Source organism: Gobio gobio, assembly GCF_949357685.1.
Source record: "Gobio gobio genome assembly, chromosome: 3".
Classification (NCBI taxonomy): domain Eukaryota; kingdom Metazoa; phylum Chordata; class Actinopteri; order Cypriniformes; family Gobionidae; genus Gobio; species Gobio gobio.
The window spans coordinates 20368565-20393109 of NC_137099.1; positions in this window are offsets into that span (position 1 = coordinate 20368565).

Consider the following 24545-nt stretch of genomic DNA (forward strand, 5'->3'; position numbering starts at 1 on the left):
AGATAAATAAGCAAGAATAAACAGAGTGTCTTCCATAATCCATATTCTTTTCAATAACAATGTAATCACAACTTCTGAAGTAGGAAGTAGTAAATGTACGATAGCACGTGAAGGCAGCATAACTCCATTCTGCAAAAATGTTCCCCAAAACCAGTGCAGTCAAACTAAGAAATACATAGAACACCTACCAACAGGTGATATTTTATTCTCAGAGATACTGATATATAAACCTCCAACATTGTAACTAGAAACCATGAATAATGAATCAGACCCTTATTAGGCACTGCAGTTTCTCCTTATATTTAATAATTAGCACTTAGTGGGATGCTAACCCCAGATCGTTAGCATTTCCCACTGAGACAGCACTTCTTCATGGCGCTTGATAAATCATAGCCACTTTATCTGCATTTTTGGAGGGTATTTTTAGCAAATTTAGCAAATATGTCTCTCTTGCCCTGCCATAAAGACAAAAAAAAAATTGGGACAAAAGTGGCTGACAGCAGAGGTCAGAATCGATCTGTCTCTGTTTATGTTTGCTCTTTCAAGGTCTTTTGACAAACAGAGGTGCTCGGTGGAGATTTAAAAAAAACCCTCTCTTTTCTCCTGAGAGGACTAAGAGAGAAAAGAAAAAAAGAAAAAAAAACTAGTGGAGAATGAGAGGTCGATTAGAGACGAGTTGTGGGTTTTCAGAGTTGCTTTTACCCCTTCTTGACCAACGTGCCAAAAAAAAAGCCCTTAACATAGCTGATATATGAGGTATTGCCGTCTGTATTCTTTAGTTTAATTTAATGTCCTGGGGCCTCATTTATAAACGTTGCGTACGCACAAAAGAAGGCGTACGCTGCTCTCTACGCAATAATTGGTATTTATAAAAAGCAAACTTGACGGGAAAATGTGCGGCCCATCACGCAAGCTCTGACCCAGGCGTACGCACAAAAACGTGTGAAATGAGAAATGGCGACACCGTCGGCAGATGGAAGAAACACGTGAAAGTGTGTGAAACTGTAGAACGTTGTGTAAAAGAAATGGCTATACTGCCTCTCATAAATAACATGAAGACTTCACAAAGCAAGTCTTACAATTAACAGCCTACACGAACACCCGTTTGATCGATCTGCAGTGTAAAACAAACGAAAATTACAACAGAAATGCAAATTAACACATCTTTGCAAAAAGAAAGTTAAATATGTTCTGCAATATTGCCATGTTATGCAATTCATCCTCATAAAAAATATGGTAAACAGAACGAAATAATGTAGCCTACAAAACGTCTCGGTTACGTATGATCGTTCCCTGAAGGAGGGAACGGAGACGTACGTCGGACGTACCGACGAATTGGGATCACTTCAGGGAGCCCCTATCAGCTTCGAGATATAGAGAACAGGCCAATGGGCCATTGGCGTGCGAGATTTGCATCTCGCGCTCCGCGCCGCGGGTATAAACAGGAAGCGAGAGCGAATGCACGCTGCTTTTCACTGAGGAGCCGAACTTAGTGACTCGGCCCTGCAGTGATGGTATAGCAACTGTGGCGACGGGACGTACGTCTCCGTTCCCTCCTTCAGGGAACGAGGGTTACCATACGTAACCGAGACATTCCCTTTCAGTCGGTCACGTTTGACGTACGTCGGACGTACCGACGAATTGGGATCCCTTTGGAAAACGCCATAGTTACTACCACTTCCAGCGCCCAGCGATGAGCCCCTCAGACCCCGATCTGATGCGGGCGGGGAAATTCACGCAGGGAGAGTCCAAGCTGCTGTTCCGCAAGACCCATTCAGCTGACTGTATTGGATAACGCTGGGAAAGCGTGCCTGTGAAGGCCACTGCGGAAGCCACATCATGCCCAGAGGGAGTTACCATGTGGAGAATACATGTATGGGCTGGCCGTGGGCAGCACAACATACGGAAGTCCCAGGGGTGGCCCCGGCCAATTAGAGGAGGGGGACAACACCTACCTGAGATGGCAGAGGAGACTCTGCCGAGGGAAAGACACAGGCTCGCCGTAGGGAGCCGTACCGTGGAAGAAAACACATATGGGACCGCCGTGGGGGTCACTACATATGGAACCCAGCCTAACACAAGTTCAACAATGCATACGAGTGTTAGACCTGGCGTTGAACGCTCCGCCACGTCCGACTGAAGTGGGTTGCGGGGGACTCAACAGGGTTCGCCGTTCCGGGGAACTTGACTGGAGCAGAATAAGCGCACGCATCCGTCTACCATAGGGGAGGGAATGGCGCAGCAAGCCGACACTAGAACAGGCATTTCGGTGTTACTGACTATGGGAAGTGAGCACACAGGAAGAATTCTGGCTCTACACGGAGGCTATAGAATCTAGCGAACGTGTTAGGTGTCGCCCAGCCCCCTAGTGGAGTGGGCTCTTAACCCGAGCGGGCAGGGCACGTCTTGGGACTCATAAGCCAAGACGATGGCATCCACTATCCAGTGGGCCATCCTCTGCTTGGAGACAGCCTTTCCCTTCTGCTGTCCTCCGTAACAGACGAAGAGCTGCTCTGAGGTCCTGAAGCTTTGCGTTCTGTCCACGTAAGTCCAGAGAGCACGGAAAAGCTAGGGCTGGGTCTGCCTCCTCCGAAGGCAGCGCTTGCAGGCTCACCACCTGGTCCCGGAAGGGAGTAGTGGGAACCTTGGGCACATATCCAGGCCGGGATCTCATGATCACATGAGAGTTACCGGGCCCGAATTCCAGGCACGATTCGTCGACCGAAAATGCCTGCAGGTCCCCTACCCTCTTGATGGAGGCCAACGCAGTTAGGAGTATTGTCTTTAACGACAAAATTTTCAACTCAGCTGACTGCAGAGGCTCGAAGGGTTCTCTCTGTAGTGCAGTTAGCACCAGAGTTAAGTCCCAAGAGGGTATGGAGGGAGGACGAGGCGGATTTAATCTCCTCGCCCCCCTAAGGAACCTGACGACCAGATCGTGCTTACCTAGAGATTTTCCATCTACTAGCTCATGATTAGTGGCGATAGCGGCAACATAGACTTTGAGGGTGGAGGGAGACAGCCTTCGCTCCAACTCATCTTGTAGAAAGGCAAGCACAGATCCGATCGAACATCTTCGGGGGTCTTCTCGGCGAGAAGAGCACCAATCGATGAACAGGTTCCACTTCAACGCATAGAGGCGCCTCGTAGAGGGGGCTCTAGCGGAAGTAATGGTGTCGACTACCGCTTGCGGTAGGTCACCTAGAACATCCGCGTCCCGTCCAGGGACCAGACATGGAGTTTCCAGAGGTCTGGACGCGGATGCCATAGGGTGCCCCGTCTCTGAGTCAGGAGGTCCTGCCTCAGAGGAATGGGCCAGGGAGGTGCTGTCGCAAGGAGCACTAGTTCCGGGAAACAAGTCCGGTTGGGCCAATATGGAGCGACCAACAAGACTTGCTCCTCGTCCTCCCTGACTTTGCACAGTGTCTGCGAAAGAAAGCTCACTGGGGGAAACGCATACTTGCGTTCTTCCCGGGGCCAGCTGTGGGCCAGGGCATCCGACCCGAGGGTCCCCTCAGTCAAGGAATAAAACCACCGACAGTGGGTCGTCTCTGGGGAGGCAAACAGGTCTACCTGTGCGGTCCCGAAACGACTCCAGATTAGCTGGACCGCCTGGGGATGGAGTCGCCATTCTCCCGGAAGCACCTGCTGACGTGACAGCTCGTCGGCTGCACGATTGAGCAGGCCCGGAATATGAACGGCACGAAGCGACCTCAGATGCTTCTGACTCCACAAAAGGAGATGGCGGGCGAGTTGTGACATGCGACGGGAGCGTAGACCACCCTGTTTGTTGATGTATGCTACGGCCGCAGTGTTGTCCGTCCGGACCAGAACGTGCTTGCCTCTGAGCGGCACTTTGAAGCGGCTGAGTGCAAGACGAACTGCTAACAACTCGAGGCAATTGATATGCCATTGCAGTTGAGGCCCCGTCCACAGACCCGAAACTGCAAGCCCGTTGTACGTGGCACCCCAACCCGTGGATGAGGCATCCGTGGAGACAACGGAGTTGTCCCTCCCTCACACGGAAGGTGAGATGACCAGCGTGTCGACGTGATCCCGTTCCCCTGAGAGAACACGGATCACCCACGAACACAGTCTCAACATGTTTATGCGAGAGGGATCATGGCCGTCAGGACAGGAAACAACCGCATCCAGAAACGCAAGAGTGGAATGACGTCTTGAAAAAGACGCAGTGTCACACCCGTGTTGCTCTTTTGTGAAGAAGCACTCTTTAAACAGTGCTGAAGCACCCAGGGGAAGACCGCGGCAACACATAGGTGGTAAGTGCAGTCCTGTGTTTGCACTCACTGAACAAACACCCTCACAAAACCGACAGTTGCTGTGAGAACAGCAGTTTGTTATGCTGATGCAGCGGTGAGCACGCGGTCGCGCTGATTGTGCCTTTTCGCCAACACAGAGCGTCCTTCTCGTTCTCTGGAGTATCTCTCTCTGTAGATAGGCTCTCTTTTAGAAAAGCAGTCTTGCTTCATCAACGCCGTTCGGCTCCGAAGTGAATGACAGCGTGCATTCGCTCTCGCTTCCTGTTTATACCCGCGGCGCGGGGCGGAGCGCGAGATGCAAATCTCGCACGCCAATGGCCCATTGGCCTGTTCTCTATATCTCGAAGCTGATAGGGGCTCCCTGAAGTGATCCCAATTCGTCGGTACGTCCAACGTACGTTGAACGTGACCGACTGAAAGGGAACTGATATTCTCGTCAATGTGTCCGTCTGGCGGAGCAGATATAGATGCAATTATATAGATAGATAGATAGATAGATAGATAGATAGATAGATAGATAGATAGATAGATAGATAGATAGATAGATAGATAGATAGATAGATAGATAGATAGATAGATAGATAGATAGATAGATAGATAGATAGATAGATTATTAATTGTCCGCTGGGGAAAGTTGTTTTCATAGTAAAAATGTATTCATCAGCTACGGAATCATATGGTATTCATGCATATGCCTTTAGTTTGTTTTATTTTTGATAAAATAACGTATGACGTATGTCTCAACCATTTAGAAAACTGCAAGAAATTACATTTGCACTGAACTATTTCCCATTTCCACGTAGATAATAGGGATAGGGATTAATAGGGATTCCCCAATAATTGCCGCCAGTCTCTCATCAAGAGGGGTCAGCTCCGGTGTCCCCTCTCCCCCACCCGTGGCAGACACACTCTGGCGATGGAGCGCTAGACGCTTTTTTGCCTCGACTTTGATGTCCGACCATTTCTTTTTCATTTCGGCCATGGTCCGAGGTTGTGAGGCTACAGCATTTACGGCGTCTGCAACCTTTTGCCACTCAAGTGCCTTTTTGGCATTAGTAATGCCCACACTGTGCCCTCCAAACAAAATTGTTCTCCTCTTTTCCACCTCGCCAACGATAACTTCTACTTCACATTGAGTGAAGTCACGTTTTTTTGATTTCCTCTCTGTGTTTGCCATGATTTCGTAAATTATGAATATTGACTTGTGGGCGTTTCACGGACTATTTATGGGCAACTATGGGCGTAACATGAAGCCGCAAAAGCTGCGCTACATTTAGAATTGATTGTGATTTATTAAGGGAAAACTGCGTAGGATGTGCGTGCGCACGGTTTTATAAATCCGAATATTTCTGTGCGTACGCACGTCCTATGTTTCATCCGTACGCCACTTCTGACGCAAATCCTACGCAAAGTTTTATAAATGAGGCCCCTGATCTCATTCATTCTTTCTCTCAATAAGAAAATCCTGTCATAAATCTATTGTCTAAAAGAACATTTTAAATCCCCAAATTAGCAAAAAAATAAATAAATTGAACATAATTAATTACCAAGCCAGTCAATAAACAAAAAAAATGACTCAGCATTGAACAGGACATTCATGAATAGGCTATAGTCAGCAGCACAATTGGCTTCTTGACTCTCCAGATAAATAATAAATCCCTGTAGAGTTACCCATCATTAAACAGCCCTTGTAGTTTGTAGTTATGTCATCAGAAAATGGAGGCCTTTAGTACCAATATCAAATGTCTACAGAATTTATATATAATTCCCTGTGTTTGACTGAGTAATAAATATGGGCAACGTCTCATAACAGACACTGACACAGATCATGTCTGAGTTGACTAATTTATTATGAGTATGAAGAGCGAAGAGCAGTGAGAATAATTCATAAGTGAGGAAATAAGTGAATGACAGTTTTATGCTCCCTGTGTCTGATGTTTATGGCTGCCTGATGCCTTTATCTGAGTGAAGGTCATTACTTCCTGTTACTTTTATAAAGAATTAAACATTATCGTTCAGTTTTATCTCACAATGATTCAGTTTTAAAAGGGACAGCGGAGTAGTCAAGTAGTCTTTTTTTTAATTCATGGTATGTTAATTACCAAAGCTGTTGTAATTTTCAACTATGACCAACAATTTTGCCACTAATAATGTTCCAATTCTTCATTAGTTGTCATGGTTTCTTATTAGTTACACACATGTTTCTTGTCTCTTTAATCATCTAGCCCTGTGTATTTAAAGGCCCACTGAAGTGCCTTGAAACGCCCAGCATTAATCAATGTGTTGACGTAATTTCCCCTGAAACGGCTCCAGCTGTAAGCAGCTCCTCCCCTTTTTTAAAACAGCCAATAGCGTTACATTAATATCACAGTTTGACTAGAGCCTTTCTGTTTGGTAAAGCCATAATTTCCTCCTAATCTCTAACCGTTTATCGTCATTGAATCTGCGTATATGATCTGCTCTGCACTCTCGTGTCTCTAGTCTAGACCAGAGCCATTGGTGTGTGTGTACGTGTGTGTGTCTGTGTGTGTGCTGCGTTGGTGCACTCGAGTTGCTGAGGTTCATGCAATGAGCTGGGTTAGTGCAACTACATTGCACAAACCACATTTACCCAATTTAGCCTTCAAACCCTCATGTTCTACTTAGAACCACCTCCAAATGCTCTAGCTGCTGCTGCACAGAGGAAGAGAAGACTATGATGTCATCAAGGAACAGGAGTAAAGATCTACACTGCTGGTCCCCAAACATCCCTTCCATTAAACGCTGGAAGGTGCTTGGGGTATTGCAAAGCCCAAAGGGCATGCGGTTCCATTCAGACAACCCAAAAGGGGTGCAAAATGCGATCTTAGGCCTGTTTTTCTCAGGGACAGGGACCTGATTGTATTCACTAGCCAAGTCAATAGTGGAGAACCAGCAGGCCCCCATCAAAGAGTCCAACGATTCCTCGATGCGCGGCAGAGGGAAGGCGTCCTTTCTAGTCTTTGGTACTCAACACACATACACAGACTGCCATCTTTCTTTTTAACAAGGACAATTGGGGAAGCATACGGGCTACAACTTTCCCTTATAACGTTGGCCTCCAGCAGCTGATTGATATGGGACTTCACCTCCTCGGATTCTGACAGAGGTATACGCCTGTACCGTTAATAGGCCTGCACCCAACAGTAAAGTCGCACCAATCCTGACCATAACCTCCCGCAGAGCTGCATGCACACATCCACACACAAAAGGGATTGTAACGATCCGCACCCAGGTGGCATAAATAGGCCAGGGACAGCTGCCAATAGGCTGTCACACTCGTCACTCATGTGACAACCACGATTAATAGGGCGGGACCTAACCTGCTATGCTACACTAGGTTGTTGCAAGGAACGTATAGAACTAAGGAGATTAGAACAGGGAACAGACTTTGATGATGAATCCACAAACATGTAGCTTCAACATATATCTAAACAAAAAAACAAAAACTGAACAAAAAAAGGAGTATATATATACACAGGGATAGTGAGGGAACTAAACAGGAACAGCTGAACATAATGATGAGTTACCAAGGAAGCCAACTGCGAACTCAGACAGTCTTAACAGGAACTAAACAGAACATACATGTTATAGATCTAAATAAACTTCAAATTTGTTTGTAGACAAATTACATAAAGTTTCACAAGTTCACACTTACAAATAATTAGATAGAGTAAAAGAGTTTGCGTATATGGCGTGCTGTCCAGGGGAGGGCTCTGAGCTCGGAACGTGGCCTGAACCCAGAGCACTCCCCCTGGCTGGGATAGGAACTAGCCAAGAGTGAGGAGTTGGGGTGGGGGAGGGATGCAGAAAAGACTGTCCAGGGCTATATATAGGCCTCCAATCATACTGATTGGGTAGATCATTTGAACGCGCTCCTTCCGAACTTTGTTAATAAAACATCATATATAGCAGGGGTGGGCAATTCCAGTCCTCTAGGGCCACTGTCCGGCAGAGTTTAGCTCCAACCCTAATCAAACACACCTGAATCAGCTAATCGATGTCTTCAGGATTACTAGAAGACTTTTATCAGAGTTGGAGCTGAACTCTGTATGACAGTGGCCCTCGAGGACTGGAATTGCCCACCCCTGTTATAGAGAGTGTGAAAAGTATGTTTTTGTTGTTTTAAAGTAGATGTGTATTTTTATTTTTGGTAAACTATTCATTTAATATGATATAAAGATCTTTCTAAATAAATACTAATCTAAGAAAATGTCAACTCGGCTCTAAAGAGTTGCAAACCAGGCCAATTAAACCACAGCAGCAACAAAAGTTAGATTTTCTAAAGAAATGGGTAATTTCCTCTTTGATCAAAATCAATGTGTTGGTATGAAATCATTGCAGTTTTCTTTGCAAACTGAGCAGTTCAACCAATTTAAATCACTTTTTCGCATTAGTTCAATAAATGCAAATCGCCTTAATGTGCTAGTAATTTTTCATCTCAAAAATTATTTTCACTGAAATGAGAAGCTGTGCTTGCAGCCTAAAATATTTATACAACTCTCTGCTCTATTAAAACTTTCTGACATGATCTGTTTCATGGCTGCTTGTAAGGCTGGCACACCAAAATGACATTTTCACATTTACAAGTCCATTTGTTTCATCAATACGATGTCACTTTAAATTTTCAGGCCTCTATTTGAAAGGAGCTGACACCCCACCTACAAAAGACCTTGTCGCTGACAATGTGATGATCACCATGGTGATCTCCCTGGTAGCAGTGTTGTGGACTATTTAACCTGTTGGAAGCCTCTTGGAGAGCTGTCAGAAAAAGAAGCCTCCAGGCAAAAGTTGCAACAGACAAATCACACATGATAAATATTTACAGGACTGACTGCAGTGAAAAATTAGCTAAACATTTTTTAAGGACAGTTCACTCAAAAAATGTAATTCTGTAATTTAAGAACCCTCATGTTGTTCAAAACCCTTATGAAACTCTGTAGTTTTTCCATGGAACAAAATCAGAGAAATTTTGAAGAATGTATCTGTAAATATATCCACTGGAGGCAAGTGTAGATGAACCCATGTCCAGCTTTATTTACAAAACAAAACAAACAAGGACTTGACTTAAACAGACTTGACTTGAACAGACTTGAACAATACACGACAAGGGAACAAGGCAAACATGAGGGCTTAAATACACAAAGACTAATGACTAAACAAGACACACCTGTGAACAATCAAGTCAATGAACCAATGACAAACAGAGGATAGTATCACATGACAAGACAAACCGTAAGGAGTGTTCAACATCGGCTGCGGCTGGATGCAACCAATCGGCCAGAGTAGCCGCGTGCAGGTACTGCAGGTACTCCGTTTGCAACTCTTAATTGAAAATTTGTGTGAAAAGGAATACAAGTTGGAGTTTTACTGCTTGGAAACTGTAGTAAATTTATGTGTAGGTAATTTTTTGCAGTTTGGCTGAGATTTAGGCAGATTCACACATTTCCAATGAGCCTGGGTTGTACAGTACAGATTGGAGGACTACAGAAGACTGCTGCAATTCCTTTCCACGACTTTCACACAATGTCACCATAGAAGAACACCATGAATTTATTACAGGGGCAAATCCCTGGAGCAACCTGAGGTTAAGTGGCTATGCTCAAGGGCACAACAGCAGATTTCTGAAATAATCTGCAGCACTATATATATATATATATATATATATATATATATATATAAACCACTACAACCTACTGCAGATCAGTTATTATGCTTTCAGTCAAAGTCTGTTATGGTGTTGTTAAATCAGCCTAGTTTATCATGCTCTAAAAACATCAGCCCCATTTTTAACACTAACCCCTTACGCCAGCAATTTGCCAGTTCCTCAGAACAAATCTCTCTTATCTCACAGGCACCTGTTATCATGAAAACACTTTGAGAGATGTAATATAGAAAGTACTAAATACAAGTTCCCGCGACCCTGGCTTCTATATCAGCAGGTGGCACAGATTAATCTCCCCTCGTGTGAATTCGGACGAGGTGCTGCTGTTTCAGCCATATTGGAGAATTGATCGGAAGAGCGAAGCAGGGATCGGTTAACTTAAGCCTAGCTCTCCAACAGGTTTTGGAAGAGGCCCTGAGAGGATGAAAAGGGATTGTGTTCTAAGGTGTTGTAAACAAATAAGCTAAAAACACACACATATACATGAACATGTATGCACAAGTAACACTACACACACACACACACACACACACACACACACACACACACGCAATCTACTGAACTGGAGAGAATCTGAGCTGGGAGGTCAACAGCCTCAGAAACCCTGACCTTTGACCTGGATAAAGTAATATCTGATTTAGAGAGGAATATTTGCTATATATAAACGTCAATGTGCGAGTACAAGCAACATAATTCATTTTAAAGGAATATTTCATCCAAAAAAAATTGAATTTTGTCATTATTTACTGGAGCCTGAGGAACAGACCATTATTCACTGATAATACTGCTCAGAAATCTCATTTGCATTTGTGTTCAGTTCAAACATGACATCTATATTCTGATGTGCCGTAATCAGTGCTGGGTAGTAATTGATTACATATAGTCTGGATTATATAATTAGATTCAAAACATGAATTACTTGTAATTAGATTATATTACATTCTAAATTACTCATAATCAGAATATAGTTTCTTTTATTAAGATGATTACATGTTATTTGGACAATGGCAGTAAATTCATAATTCATTGAATCTCCCATACTTCCTTTTTATCTTTTGAATTTTAATTTCTAAAAAGTCAACTGCTTATATGACCAGCCACTAGTCATGTGCCTATCACTGAAAACTGAAACCTACAGCATTTGTAGTGTGGTTTACAGAAATAATTTCACTTTTAAGAAGCGTTTTCTCAACATTGCAACTTTGCATATCTAATCAGCTCCTGATGAACACAATTATTATTTGAATTATCACTCAGTTATTAATTTATGTATAAATCATTTCTGATTTACAATGCAGGGTTTCCCCAACTTTCCCCATTTTTTGTCAGCTGAACCTCTTTGACCTGAGATTTGAAGTTAATAAGTCAATAATAAAATTAAGTCAATAATAATAATACTAATAATAATAATTATAATAATAAAATTAATTGTATTGTTCCCTAATGTCAATTAAAGGTGCAATGTAATGGATTATGTTACTAACAATTTTTTTTTGTAATTTGGAATCAGTAACAATCTACAATTTGTAAGTAATCTACCCAGCACATAATCAAATGTCAAATGCCAGTTTGAATATGTAGAATGGATTTATAAGATCATAATCACAGAGATCTCTGTGTTGCCAAAAGGTCAGTAGACCTTCTAGGTTGTTTTACATTACCGTTCGCTGGCCTCTTTTCAAATCATTTATGTCCACATATATACTAACTCACATGGATACTTAATCTTCTGCCTACAGAAACAGACCAGTACCACACAAAACACACATCCATAGTCATGTATCTATCCATAATCTAGATTTACAATCAGAAGTAAATTATGTTCATGTCAATAAGGAGGATGTTCAAGCCCCTATCATCTGCCCTAAAACGAAACCCTAATCCTAATCTTAAACCTAATGCAAAAATCTAATTGATTGATAGGAAAGTTGAACAACAAGGATGATTGAATCCCATTAAACCTAGAGAACTACCAATAAACTGATCTGTACTGCTGTGCTTCACTCAGTGCCAGTGGTAAGATCAAATTTAAGAATTGGTTTTCAAGTCATGAGTTTCAATTTGAACGGAATTTACCACAACACAGAGGTCATTGAAATTTGAATGGGAAGGAAAGGAAATGGAATTTACTGATTTACAAACAAAATTAATTATTTATTCATACAATTACATGCATTCATTCATTCATTCATTCATTCATTCATTCATTCATTCATTCATTCATTCATTCTCTAACAGGAAGGCAATTTTCAATTCAATACTTTATGGTGCTCCATATTAAAACTTACTAGATGCAACCAAACAGCAGAAAGCAGGGATTTTAATTTAGTTGATTCTTATGAGCTGTGTACATAATGAGATCTGAGATGTAAATAATGTTTCTCACTTGGTGCCTTGACTTCAGGCAACCATCTCCTTCATCAAGGAAACTGATGATAAAAATACCTGTCCCTTTACTGCTAACAGAAGCGTGAGCCCAAATAGCCCTTTCTCTTGTCGAATTGCAAACATGTGAGGAGATGCAACACTATTTTAATTAGCATCTGGGTGCTCCTTAATTTATGTAGCATGTCTCTCATGAACATTCACTGTGACAGATATTGTTAGGCTGAAAACACACTTGTAGCCATGGAAGCAACTCTGTAATATAAAACATTTTTACTTAATATTTTAAAATGTATATATATGAATAGGTGAAATCATAAGGCTCAGTATAGTGACTTCAGTTCCACCATACATTTAAAATGCCCCTATTATGGTTTTTAGAATAGTCTCTTTCATGTAGTGTGTAATATAGCTGTTTGTGATTGTAAACGTTCTGCAAAGTTGTAAAGTCGAAAGTGCACGATAAATAAAGTTTCCCAAGAGAAAGAATCTACACTGTAAAAAATTGCTGTACTGAACCGTTTTCCAGTTTCTCACAGTAAATTAGCAGGTGATCTGTGGGGGAGGCGAGGAACTGTGAAGTACTTTTAGTACAACATGGACGACACCAGTGTGAGAGGCTGGCATTTCCTCAGTGTCTTCGGATGGAAACGAGTGAAAGATGGTTTAAGGTAAGTAGAGACAAAAAATTAAAGTCATTATCAATTGTTTTTGTATAAGAGTATTTTGATATTTATTTGAAGGCGAAAAAAGTCAGAAAAGAGCTTTAAATGGAAGTGTTCATGGTTTTTGCCTCATTCGCCTCAAGTCTTAACGGCCTCTTTTATTGAACCTCTTTTTTATTACACTTTTAATATAGTGGGTTTCTTATGTCTTGTTTTTGAAGTCTGTTAATAGAGGGCTATCAACAAATTCACATTTTAATTCATTGCTTATCTTCGCCATCAACCCGAATGCAAAGAATAGCTTTCACTTAAAGGGGCTATATGCAACTTTTTCCCCAAAATAAACGTAACAATAGCCTTTTTATTTTACCATTTATGACTCAAACATCTCCTGATGAGCATACTGACACCTTGTCTGCTCACAGTGGGTGCACCTATAAGCCTGTATCCTATTTTTCCTATTTTCTGTCGGGTCGTTTTTTTTCCGCGCTGTCTGCGAATGTGACGTCACCACCGCTGCGAGAGCGAGCAGAAAATAAGAGCAGTTCTGTTTTTTGGCCACAGGTGTCAGTCGCGAGTTTAAATTTCAGAAAAACGCATATAGCCCCTTTAAGGAAATGAAACGGCAATATATAATAAAGGTTGAATTATGTTGATGCTGTTGAAGCGATACTTGTTAAAATGAATGTTTTGTAATATTTCAGACTTGATGAGCTTCGTGTGTTCATCTTGCCCGTGCCAAGTAACCTTCACCGGTGGCGGCGGCACGGCGACTGCTGTGCGAGGAGGGGTGCGCGCGCGCGATCTTCTCGCTTCTTCCGAAGAGAGGGAGAGACGGTTTATGGTAAGTAAAGTTTAAAAATTCTGTGTCGTTATCAGTTGTTTTTGAAACCATGTTTGCTTTTTTGGTAATGTACCAAGCCAGAGACCTATGAGCAGGGGCGCCGCTAGCGATTTTGGGCCCTATGAAAGAATTTGATAATATAAGAATATAACACACCCATTCTGCACCAAACATACAAGCCAAGGTAGCTATCCAAAATCTAATACTGACCTCGAGCTTGCTCATTCCGCTCAGCGCTGCTCGCTCATCCCAGAATGCTCATTGTGACATTGGTTCAAAAATATGTGAAATAAGTAGGGCTGCCCCCGACTAAAGTTTTTTTTTATATAATAGTAGGCCTAGTTGTTCATATGAGAATTCTAAACCCGAGCGTTTACGTATGGCTAATATATTAATATATTACTGTAATGAGTAAGCTACCAATATAATAGGCTATTATTATCCCCACTCAAGCACATGCATTAAGCTTGCCACAAAGAACCGGCAAAAGTATTGATTATGAATGTGTCAAAAATAGCAAGGAGACATTTTAATTGTTTATTAATAAACTCTAGAGTTTTCTGTATCATGTCAGCTGACGGTGCTGGGCTGCGTTTTCCAAAAGCATCGTAAGCCTAAGTTGATCGTAAAAACGATCGTACGAGTGATCTTAATATTAAGGTCTGTTTCCCAAAAGCATCGTAACTTAAGTAGCACTTGAAAATGATCGTAGTTCTACGAGTGCTGGAGTAATCGTAAAGCTCTAAGTGTATCGTAAGAAGACAGAGTTCTGAGTCCGGTGTAAACCGGCAGATTACACCTTTAACTTTATTCAAGTGCATTGTGATTGTACTTTATTGTACACTTTTTGTATTTTTATTTTTTATTTTAATATTCTCATTATTATCAATGTTGATAAAAAAAATAACAGTTCTGCTGCTTAATATTTTTGTGGAAACTGACTTTATGATCACTGATATTTATTTCGTCTTTTTGAAAGGTATTTTTTCTTGTTTTTTTTGTTCAGCCATTTTGTCAGTGCCTCAGCCTGTAGGTAGATGACAATTATTAGGTGAAACGTTCAGAGGAAACGATTCCATATAAGGTTATATTTCAGCACTTCGCAAATGGACAGCGACTCTTAAGTAGCACTTAGAGCGCGTTCTCGCGCGTTCATGTTAAGTACATTTTTGGGAAATGCATGTGGAATTGCTGCGAGTGATCGTAACTTTGCTCGTAGAACATGCTCTTTAGAGCTAAGATACATCGTTATTGGGAAACCCGACCCTGATCTCCGCAGGTAGTGGACGCGCCAAGAGAGAAATGCACATTTTATTACATAATCAGAGAGTAGCCTATTTATTTTCATTTTGAATTTTTTCGTTTAAAAGTAGACATTTCAAGCGACATATTTGTCTGTGAGACGTGCTCCAGTTCACATGCAATGCTATTAATGTTGCTGACGCCTCCATGTCACGATTATATTGACTGCTATATTTCCTAATTGTTTATTAAATTCAGCCAATTAGTTTATGAAACATTGATTAAAATTAAGATAAAATGTATACAAAACAAAATTAATTTTAAAGAAAGACTTTATAGGAAACAAAATTAAATTAAATACATGCTCAAAATCCATGTCCCCAGACATAGCCGCGCATCTGATTATGTAGCCTTACTCATGCTGCTCAGTTTTCATTATCAACATATGCATAAACATAGCATAGCATAGCATAACTATGAAACTAAATAGGCTGCGTTTTCTTTAACCCTCTGTCTGACGAAGTCGTCGGCGCCTTCTAATGGATTTTTTCCTTTATGACAGTGGAAAAAACTCAAAACAATACTTCATCATTTTTTGCCATATAGAAAAGTACAAGATATAATTATAAATTATAAACTGTCTACTTTTATTTGTGTACACTTACAATAACAGCAAAGGCCGTGGACTCAGGGAACTGATTATTTTGCACTCCACTCCAAACGCCGTCTTCATTTCAAAAATGTATTTTGTTTATTAAACGCAAAGTTTTTCATTTCAAAAGCATTTCTAAATTCAGTTTATATTTCCAACAAACGGAATTCCGAGCCAAAATAACAAAGTGGTAAAAAAAAACCTTTGAATTACCACCATCAAAATCAAACCATTAATCCATCAATGCTTGGATAACACACACGTCTCCTTCCATCTTATAAATTAAATATTACAATACCAGTTTATTTTTACAAGTACAGATATTGATATTAAAGTTAATAAAGAATGCATAACTTAGAATACAGTAATGAAACTGCAGGATTACGGTACATAGCTGGAAACTCTGCTGCCAGTATTTTACCGTTAAATTACAGAAAAGTTGTAATTTAGATTACGGTATTGAAGCTGTAAGATTACGGTACACAGCTGGAAACCCTGCTGCCAGTATTTTACCGTTAAATTACAGAAAAAGCTGTAATTTAGATTACTGTAAGGAAACTGTAAGATCACAGTACACTGCTGGAAACCCTGCTGCCAGTATTTTACCGGTAATTTACAGGTAATTTTTTTACAGTGTAGGCCTACTCTAAACCGCCTATACTAGTCGTTTGTATTTTGAATCCTAAATCGTGACTTTCACACGTCACTAAGAAAAGACATTTGCATAATGCCCGCCCATGTTGTCTGCCCGCGAACAACTTTACTAACCCTCAAATATCATTTCAGTTCAATGCAGGATTCACCAAATGCTTGCTCATGAAAGATGGGTCAGTACCCAGTTTATTTGGACCAGCTTGCTCCTCAGAATCACAACCTGAAAATATGAATAATTATTGATGTATCTATTTTCTACCGGGCGTTCAAAGTTGGTCCAACTTGTGCTGTCTTTCAGCTGTGGTCGTCAAGTCTCACTCAAACAGTATAAAACACTGTAATTTATCTAAATTTCAGGGGGAGGGATTACACAGCAGAGGAGGAGACAATCTAAGCAAAATAATGCAAATGTTGTATAGGTAAAAAGGGACACACCCCAAACATTACCGTGTCACCAGTCCTAATCCAATCAGCATAACAGTGTCATTCAAATGCATAGATGCTAATCCAATCAGCCTAACAATTACAGGGGCTCTGAGGGCCATTAGAGACAAAAAGTGAGAATCTCAGTAATCTGGCTCATTTGATTTACAATGAAGAGAACAGGAACTGGCATATCTTGCTGTAAACTTTGCATAACAGACAAATGTCATAATCTTTACCTCAAACAACACTATGCATATAACGTTTTCAGTTTATTTACTATTACATTGGAACCTAGATATGAAAAAATATAAATTTGTAATCTCACAATGCATGTAAACCAGTTGTAGGAGACCTCCAAAACAAAAATATGAGCCTCTAAAATAGCATAATAGGGGCACTTTAAAAGTCAAATTCCAGTCATATTTTTGATAGAAGCATCACAACGCTCCAGGAATGGAAGTTTGTTTATCTTATGCTGAAAGACACAAAGAAAAAAAGGAGGTGAGTGGGGGATCGAGACAAAGAAATAAAGAGACAAGAGCAAGCTGATCAAGGAGGAGACATTAGCTTTGATGCTCTGCAGGCTCATTATTTGTGTTTGGTTATCAGGATGAAGTTCTTTGAGGATGTCAGGAGAGGGTAATGAGAGGTTAAGACGCAGCACTCCACCTCTCATGCTCTGCTCTTGGTTTATCAGCACCCAACACACCAATCCCAAAATAACATGGATCAGTTTCCAAAGAGAAATGTACAGATTCCTCAGAAAGGTATACAGTCTGGGATTGTGTAAAATTTTAGGAAGGCAACATTAAAATGTCAGTATTTTTGGGCCATGGGTTTTAATTATTATTATTATTTTTTTGCATTTTTTAATGGCAATTTTGCGTTTGAATGAAGATATACCGCAAAAGGATATTATTGTAAATGTAATAATGTAAATATTAGGGATGCACCGATAGCATGAGGCCGATACCGTTACTTTCATTTTTGGTACTCACTTTCCGATACCTGTTTTTTCACTGCATTTGTAATTTTTTAAATATATTAGGTAGAGAAACCAAAACAATATGAATCATATTAGTTCATTTAATTTGTTAAGAAAATGTATATTTCCTTCAGTTATTTTCATGCTTAATTATGCCTGTTAAAATGTATTGTACAAGCTTCCTACTCTCTCGCTCTCTCTTTACCGTCAGTTATCATTAGTAATATTTGCCGCGTTTTACCTTCTTTGATTTTGGTATATCCGACCGAACAACAAACTTTCCAGGGATGTGTACTCTACAAGCTTGTACCACTGTGCGCTCAATCCACTCCACGTTTCGTTTATCAGCTCACACATTTTTTTAACATTCTATTAATTTGATATATTTACTTCATAGACATCCTTTTATGATACACGATATTGACATGCACATGCACTTTAATGACATCCCATTCTTAATCCATAGGGTTTAATATGGAGTTGGCCCACCCTTTGCAGCTATAACAGCTCCAACTCTTCTGGGATTCAGTTTTTTTTTATTTTTTTTTTTATTATTTTTTACATACATGTTCATTCTAGTTGATGTTTTTATTACATACTCTGAACTGCACCACAATGTCTTATATTTGTTTTGTACTTGTCTGTAATTGAACTAATAATAAAAATAAAAATAAAAACTCTTCTGGGAAGGCTTTCCACAAGGTTTAGGAGTGTGTTAATGGGAATTTTTGACTATTCTTCTAGAAGTGAATTTGTGAAGTCAGGCACTGATGTAGGACGAGAAGGCCTGGCCCGCAGTACATCCCAAAGGTGTTCTATCGGGTTGGGTCGGGTCGAGGTGCAGGCCAGTCAAGTTCCTCCACACCAAACTTGCTCATCAAACTCATCCATGTCTTTATGGACCTTGCTTTGTGCACTAGTGCGCAGTCATGTTGGAACAGGAAGGGGCCATCCCCAAACTGTTCCCACAAAGTTGGGAGCATGAAATTGTCAAAAATGCCTTGGCATGCTGAAGCATTAAGAGTTCATTTCACTGGAACTAAGGGGCAAAGCCCAACTCCTGAAAAACAACCCCACACCACAATCCCCCCTCCACCAAACTTTACACTTAGCAAAATGCAGTCAGGCAAGTACCGTTCCATGTTATTATAATTTTTTTTAAACAAAAATTCAAGATAACCTTCAATGTTCTTTTGCAAAAATACTTTGCAGATATTCTTTACAACTTAGAAGTACTTAACAAGGTTATTTTCGTAAACGAAAACTGAAACTAAGACTAAAACTATTGGTCAAATTTTTTTTTCGTAAACTGAAATAAAATTAAAAAATCATAATAAATGAAACAATAAAACTAAACGAAACTAACAACTCTTACTGAAAAACTAACTGAATTAAAATAATAATTAGCAAAAACAAATATTCGTTTTTGTTATTACCGTAAAACTTCAAATAATAGCCGAGTCCCAAATAGACGCCTGTCTCTTTTAAATGCCTGGTGTGACGACAGGTTTGGGTAAAGAAAGGCCGGTCTCAAATAGACGCCGGGTCTGTTTTTTAGTATCGGGCGGTATTTGATCTTCTCAAACCCGTCAGATCGTCTGTTCTATGTTTTGATTATATTTCACGTGACAGACGGAACCGCTCATGAACGACTCATCACTATGGCAGCATAACAAAGAGGTTAACGAACTTTCAGTCTTCAGTTTTTCTTAATTCTCTCAATACCACCATGGAGAAAAGTATAATTTGACATTTAAGCTGACAGTTGTCAAATTTCAAGCGTGGGTAAAGCTGGATACGGAGCGGCTGAAAAATTCCTTTAATGCTTGCGCGCAGACGTGCGCGTGTGTTTGTGTGTGCGAGAGAGAAGGAGGAGATATTTCATTAGCTTCGGGATGTTATCCTTAGGTATGTGGCCTGACAGTAGCTTCTGATGGAAGCGGGGGGACGTCGCCATTTTCGCAGGGGATTAACGTTATAAACGTTTCTTCCTTTCGTTTGCTTATAATTAAGTCTATTATAACTATTCACATCCTTTACTGTGGTAAAGTACAATAAAAAACTATGGGACGAATACCTTTTAACTTAAAACTTTATTTAACACAGTTTGTTCTTGTTATTAAACTTGGTAATGCGCGTCAAGTTTGGTTTATTTGAATAGCGCGTTTCACACACACGCCGCGGTGATTTTAGTTTAGTTTTCTCTGGCTGTGAATAATCAAACATTGCCTAAATGTCTTGACCTTGTGGAAGATAAAATCCGCTCTTCAGACCTTTTACAACAAGTGTTGCCTTGCAACATCAGGAGAAAACACGAAGATATATTTGAAAGGTGTCTATCCAGCTTTTGTCCCATTCCTCTCAAAGCGCAGAGTAGGCTACGTTTTTGCGGGGAAATAGTATGAATCAAATATTTTTCTAACTAATATTTAATTTTCTTATATTCTTTAGGTAACCATTATTTACTGAAAATCGTTTAAATGTTGAATAGGCTGTGTTGTTTCACTGACGGAAGTGCTAAAATAAACACGCATGCTTATGGATGTTTCAGCCTCAAATGATTTCAAAATGTAGCCTATACATATATCTGGCATAGACTACAGTATTTAAAATAGCATATATGCATTAGTTACATTCTCAAATTAATTTACAGAGCAATCCCTGCTAAGTTTTTAGTTTAACAATAACTATAGAAGAGGATTAGTGTGCGTCGCACTCACAACAGACTCGCAACGGGGGCGTGGCATCACGATGATATCGTCCATCGGCACAACCCTAATTTCTTACATTAAATGATTTGTTAAACACATTCGAATTAATTATAAATAAAACGTAATATAATGTGGTAACCTCCTACCGTCATGCTTGAACATCTCAACACTAAATTAAAGGCCTGTCTCTTATAGACGCCTGTTTCAAATACAAGCCGGTGCAGTTCGGTGATGTGGGTAAATAGAAGCCCGGGCTATTATTTGAAGTTTTACGGTAATAAGCTCTCTGTGGCGGAAAATCTGACTTGTGGCGGTTGAGGGAATGTCTGTATATGGCGCTACTGCGCGTGAGTTGAGGAGATTAACCGCTGTCCTGTGACGGAATGCGAGCAGCGAACACACATCGCTAGTCCTAAATGGCTGTTCACAAAGAATGCGTTCGTGGCAGTGAAATGGGAAATGACACAAGGTAACGAGACTCACGTTGAACTTGAGTTCACTGCTTTTAGAATGCCGTTTCATACGCGACGAGAGACGCAGGTTGCTACTGTGTGTTTGAGATTTCATGTTTGTGTAATATTGACAGGCTCAAATGTGTTATCATTGTTTTTACAAATCATTTACTACTAATCATATTATTATCCGTGTGGAGACATTTCCCCACAACGTAGGGAATTCCAGGACACACACACACACACACACACACACTTCATTATTTATTCACACTGTCTTCTTCACAACAGTTTGTGTTGGCTGTAGTCAGATGACTTTAGTGGTCACACTGCTAGCCTACATTGTACTACTGAAGAAATTAAAATAAGCTTTTAATTGTTTAATAATATTTAATCTTTAATGAGATTGTCTGGAATTTATCGTTTTTACTTTTAGATTTTTACATTGCATTTATTTGGTTCTTTGTTCAATCTCAGACCATTGTTTGCCGTATAGGTCATAGTTTGACTGAAGCTTTTTTGCTTAAAGGTGAAGACCCAACTTTATGCATGTTTTGTAGATTCCCCTCTCCATTAAACATTTTTTGTTGGACTGTCCTGGGTTAAAACAAGAACGCACTTTTATCAAGTTATTTCACTTAAGGACTTATTTAGTAAGATTATAAATGAAAAGGTTTTGGATTTTTTTTTAATCATAAGTTGATTTAAAAAATCTTGTATAATATGACTTGTTGTGTTTGTTTTCTTGGTTTTATTGAATATATATATATTTGTATTTTTGTAATTACATTTTTTCCATGAATATAGCCTTAGATGCTGACATGGCATTAAATAAAACAATCTGTATTCCATTATTTTATTTTTATTATTAAGATGTCTGCATAAGAACTCTAATCTGTGCAAACATTAAGCTTTGCTGAAATTAAAAATCTTGATTTGGTCTCTACACTGCGTTCTGGTAACTCTGCTAAACTATAATTACTAAAACTGAAACGAAATATATAAAAACTAAATAGAAAAGTGTTTACAAAATAAAAACTAAACTAAAACTAGCAAAACAATTTATAAAACTAACTAAAACTAAACTGAAATTTAAAGCAAAATTGAAAACGATAATAAAATAAAAACTAATTTAAAAATGCAAAACTATAATAACCTTGGTACTTACTCTGCTCAGTTATACAGTACAATAAGTACAAAGCACAAGTCAACTTGCCATACCAAACAAGACCATAGGGAGATGCCAAATGACAGCATAACTACTATATGGATCCATTCATAATTCATAAACACAATTAATACAAATGAAAAGTGAAATAATTATGAATGTGTGGAAACTTAGCCATCTGAAGTCGATGTCATCAGCTAACAGTTCCTCTGTCAGAACAAGCAATCACGTCTGGAGCTGATGCCTGTGTTTATGAACACCACTGATACTCGCAAACTTCTCCAAAACACACTTCTTTGGTGAGCATCCGTTATAAAATGGTAATTGGACTGCATTTATATAGTGCTTTCAACAGACCCATGGCCACCCAAAGCGCTTTACATATTGCCTCACATTCACCCATTCAATTCAATTCAATTCAATTCAAATTTATTTGTATAGTGTTTTTCACGATACATATCGTTTCAAAGCCGCTTCACAGAAAATGCTTCTACATTACAATTTAAATTGATTTGTACATGTTATGCATTTCAGAAATGCACATATACAAAGCACACAGATGAGCTAACTATCTATTATTAATCAATGTAATAACTATGGCACAGAAATAAGTGAAATAAGAATACATGTTGTTAATGAATAGGGTTTATAGAGATGAGCAAGGGTGCGTGTTGATGCAGAACTACGCAGTTCTGCATCAACATGCACCCTTGCTCATCTCTATATACCCTATTCATCTGAAGTCCTCGCAGGAGTTGAGTCGTCTCTTCACAGGTGATGGTCATCTGAAGTCTTTACGAGAAGCTGGATCCAGACTGGAGATGACGGACTCTCTAGTTACCTCGGAATGGGCGTCCTGAGATAAAACAGAACAGAAAAATAATTAGCGTAGCTGCTGTTCAAAGCATTAAGCAAAGACGATCATGTGCACTGATATAACTATTAGGGTTGGGAATCGTGAAAAATTTTCCGGTTCCGGTTCCGGTTCCGCCTAACGATTCCGGTTCCGATTCCATTAAAATTATTACACAAATAGTGGTAAAGGAAAAAGGCACAATACGCAACTCAAACAATCCATTTTGTGTTTATTACTTGCTCTAAAATTAATTTACAGGTTGGCAATGTCAAAAAAGTCCTGTACTGTACATATATTACAGTATTAATTAAGCCATTCTTGCAACACATTGTTTTTCAAATGAACACCTCTGAAATTGTCTTATTACATTTTATCTCTCTGTCTCTGAATAAAACCAAGTTATAAATGATATTTATTAGTCATATTTATTAATTAGTTGTATATTAATTTAATAGTAATTCAGTTATTCAGTGAACTTGTAAATAATAAATTGCAATTCAGCATTACAAAGATAATTGTGCCTAAACGCTAAACCATGGTGACTCAACGGTTGACATACATATACATATATATATATATATATATATATATATATATATATATATATATATATATATATATATATATATATATATATATATATATAGGCCTTACACTATAAATCTGGTATAAGCCCTGAGGCACTCTGTGCTGTAGCAAATGTTTTGTCAAATTGCTAGTGCAGCCTCCTTTGCATGTTATTAACTTTTCACATTTTGCTTCATTATCATTCATTCTTTGGAAATGAATCCATACTTGTGACTTTCTCTTCGCCATGCTGGTGGTCAACGAGAAAATATCTGACGCAAAACCATAAATGTGTAGCGCGAGGGCTTTCAGTGCTGAACTGCGTTGCACTCCTGGAAGCGGCAGGCAACGTAATTAATATTCATGATGAGGTGAGCCAGAGTTGCCAGGTTTTCACAACAAAACCCGCACAATTGCACAATCGCTTCAACCCGCGGACATGAAACACAGCCCGCGGCAACAGTGGAAAACGGGAAAGCGGGAAAACCACGGACTTGGCAACACTGGCTGTCACTCGCTATGAAAGGATACGCTTCCAGCGCTTCGCACACACATTGCACCAGAACCGTTTTCGGAACCGAAACTTAGGAATTTCGCGCGGTTCTGGTATTTTTCAAAATTCAGTTTCGGTTCTGAATAAGAACCGGTTCTCGGTTCCCAACCCTAATAACTATAGAGTACAAGGTTAGGAGATGCATCATGTGAATGCCTGGCTAAAGAGATGCGTCTTTAATCTAGATTTAAACTGGAGGAGTGAGTCTGAGCCCCGAACATTATTAGGAAGATTATTCCATAGCTTAGGTGCCAAATATGAAAACATTCTACCTCCTTTAGTGGACTTAAATATCGTCTGTATTACCAGAAGCCCAGAGTTTAATGATCTTAAAGATCGTGATGGGTTATAAGGCGTTAGAAGATCAGTTAAATACACAGGAGCTAAACCATTTAGGGCCTTATAGGTCAGTAGCAATACTT